Source organism: Engraulis encrasicolus, chromosome 15, assembly GCF_034702125.1.
Source record: "Engraulis encrasicolus isolate BLACKSEA-1 chromosome 15, IST_EnEncr_1.0, whole genome shotgun sequence".
In the NCBI taxonomy this organism is placed as follows: domain Eukaryota; kingdom Metazoa; phylum Chordata; class Actinopteri; order Clupeiformes; family Engraulidae; genus Engraulis; species Engraulis encrasicolus.
This window is the reverse complement of record NC_085871.1, coordinates 31,134,445-31,138,256: the sequence shown is the minus strand read 5'-3', so window position 1 is coordinate 31,138,256 and position 3,812 is coordinate 31,134,445.

Here is a 3,812-nt window from a genome sequence, read left to right as displayed (position 1 = left end):
ACGCCACTCCCATAGACCTCTATGGACCAATCTTTCCACAGCAATGGCGGCTCTCATGGAGCCTCACGGAGCGTTAACATGGAAATCCCCATTGACTTTAGTTCTATTAGAAGTTACTTAGTTCCAGGAGGTGGCGGTAGAACACAGAAAATGTGGTAAAGGTAATGTAATTTGTTTGTACTTAATGTTTGTTTGGTATGTGATGGTTCTGTGTTAGTTTCCAACGAACAGAAGTTTACTGTTAAGAAACATTTTAATCTACGCGAATCACATCACCAACCGACTTCCTGGTCCCCGGTTTGCGCAACTCTGTTATTAGATGGCTCTGAGTAGATACGTTCTATTGGGGACTAAGAAATGTTTGGTTAAAACTTTGGCTCAGCCTATTCTACCCTCGACCAGTAGCAAACCAAGGTAGGTGGGTCAACCATAGGCGTGCACAGATAGACACGTGGTGTTGCTTGGGCAGCACCAAGTTGCCTTTAACAGACAAAAGTGCCCTTTTGAAAGTTCGATTTTTATTTTTATTTTTCATTATTTTATTCATTAAAAGTAGGATTAACGCTGTATTCGATGTTCCCATCATCATTTAGACATAATTGTCAATTAAAATCGCGTGATAATAATGCCCCAAAATGCCTCATGCCCCCTCCAACGGCACACATCGCTCCCTTTGTCAACGTGAGCGCGCTTGAACTGACAGATTCGGAAGCGCGTTGCAGAGGTCTGCTACCTCTGCAACGCGCTTCCGAATCTGTCAGTGGGCAGCCCCACATGCCGTTCTCCCCTCCAGCCAGGTAACAGTCAATAGCCTATTTATGATGCTGAAAGTTGCGTGTGACTTTGGAAGTGATCTAAAGAGAGCCCTGTCTTTCATAATGAGACTTTGCAAATTGTGCATTTAGGCCCTATCAAATCTACCGCAGAAGAGGTAGCCAATGTCAACAATTAACACGTGTAACATGATTGCAAAACACATTATATTAGCTTAATGAATCCAGAAGTTGCTCAAACAGTTTCAGGTCTAAAGATTAACAGAATGTTTGGGAAACAGCAAGAGGATTCATGTAGCCTATGTTTGGGAAACGTTGGCCTCCTGATGAACTATGCAACGCACCAAATCACATTTGTGTCAGACGGCATGGAACAGACCAGCGGTCACGGCCAGGGAGAAAAAAAAGGTTGTGCGTAAATTCGGGTGCTCACAGCAATGTCTTATGTTGTGGGAAACAGGTAGGCTATAGAGGATTGTGCTTGACACCTCCAGAAAAGTGTAGCCTACACGGATAAAACCTCCGACCCAAAGTAGCAGTTTTCACTCACAATACCCGTGTAATAGACTAAATCCTTTTGACAACGTCTTGAAATGAGAGTTAAGCTTTAATATTCGTTTTAACAGTTTGGAAACACACATGGACTAATTAAAATCGGTACTAATGGAGGAAAAATGACCGGAGAGTTTTCCAGGTAAGGAATCTGTTAGAATGAATCGCTTCCTGATCACTGCGCTGGAGACACGCATTTAAAGCGACAGTACACTTTTTAGTCCATGCGGTAAATGATGCACTTGACATGGTAGTCTAATTATTTTAACTTTCCAACATAGTATTCCTCATTTTTTAGAAATTGAAATGTTTTGTTTAGCGTACTGTAGAATGTTCATAAAAATGTGATAAAAAAAAAAATCACAGAACCGTTATTGCAGCCGCCAGTTCCACATGCCCCCCACCATCACCCCAGGACCTGCCCCCCAAAATGTCTGTGCACGCCAGTGGGGTCAACCATGCCGTTTAAGAATGTTAGTTGTTATGATCTTGGTCAGACCAAGTCTCGAAGAGATTTGAAAGTCATGATGATAATCAGGCAAGGGAACCGGTGCAATATGCTGTTCATGCATTAATTATTCAGTTGTCAGCGAATCTCTGTTGTTTGTTCCGCTGGTCAAGAAGCACCTACCGTATTGGCCTGATAATAAGACGACCCTGAATATAAGACGACCCCCCATTCCAGGCACATATTTTGGGAGAAGATGTTTTTTGAAAATGAAATTTTGTTTCACATAGGAAACTTTTTTTTTTTCAAAATGCTGTTTTTAATCAGTTGTGAAAAGCTGAGGCTTTCGTAACTGAAGGCAACCAAAAGCAGATTGACGAGTTGCACTTTTTTCCTCCCTTGCGCCACCTATCCACACTACGTTGACACTGAAAGCTGGTAGATGTCCTATTAGAAATCATAATGTGCCGAGGGTAGAACTTATCGATTTTACATGGACAAAACCATCTCTTGGCCTCGTCATTATTTGTTGTTGTCGCATTGTGGTGAGGGATATCAGTAATATTTTTTTTTATTTTAATATTTTGACTTTTAAAGACATATTTTTATGACAAAAACCCTGTCTTATATTCAGACCAATACATAGGAATGCTGAGAGCCCTGCAACTTCTTTTCTTACACCTTTATTATGATGATTTTGATGTGCATGAGAATACAATCCCTGGCTGCGCACTCCTCTGATTGTTGGAAATCACTCGAAAAATGAGCTCATGTGGTTGGTTGCTTAGCGTCTTGTCCTTCCTTACACCGCGAATGTAAACAGGAAACCAGGGAATGAGTTGGAGAGAAAAGTGGGGTAGGGTTGGAAACTGACCAGTGCAGGCCAGAGTATGAACCTGGCCCCACATGGACTAGCCCATATGTGGCCAGGTGCACTAGCGCACTACACCACAGCACCCCTTCATTTGTTAGCAGTGTGCTATGCTTTTACATTGTTCTTGGGTGGCATTCGAATGGATTATCCAGCTGTATTACCTAAACAATTTGTCCTCATTTCACTCAGACCGTCTGTTGCAAAACTCAGATGAAATCTGTATTCTGACTATGTCACCAAACCACAAGTCAGCCCACACGATTCTAATGAATCCCCCTTGCTACGTCATGTTCAAGTTAAAATGTGAATAAAGCACTGGCAGTGAGCCGATGTGGTGTGGTTAGCCTCATTACAAAAAATATATGCGCCTCCACATTACAATATTAGTACTCATATCAGTAGTCATTAAAGAACAACGTTATTCAACCCAGCGCGCTGTTCGTTCCATATTCAAAGATCATCAACCCTTATAGAGGGGGGGCTTTCCCTCGGCCTCTGTGTGAGTGTGTGTGTGTGTGTGTGTGTGTGTGTGTGTGTGTGTGTGTGTGTGTGTGTGTGTGTGTGTGTGTGTGTGTGTGTGTGTGTGTGTGTGTGTGTGTGTATCTGGGTACGTGATTATACGTGAGCTCTCTCTGCCCAAGTGTTGGCGCACATGTGCATGTACGTGCATGTGTGCGTGCGTGCGTGCGTGCGTGCGTGCGTAGCTTCCTTGGCACATGTCAGTGTAATGAAATGAAGTGAGATCCTGAGGTAGGCAGCAATTAGAATGGTGTCCAGTGTGTGCTTGTTCATGTCCCAACTGTATATGGGCTCCAACAGATCCCATTATACAAAAGGATACAAAATACAGAAACCTGAGAAAGGGTCCTTTTTCCGGACCAAAATGCGGTCCCCATCAATTCAACAGTTTTTTTCTTGGTCATTGGAAACTAAAAGTACAAAACATTTTGGTAACACTTCCAAATAAGGGGCCATAATTAACAGTAAAGTGGCTATAACCTAATACTTAAGTAAGGGTTAATAATCATTACTTAACGCCATATTAGACACATATTAATTGTTATTAATGCATATGTTGAGCATTAGTAAGCAGTTACTTAACTATTAGATATCAATAGCATATTATTATTTAACTAATAGATAAGTAAGGGCACAGTTAATAGTT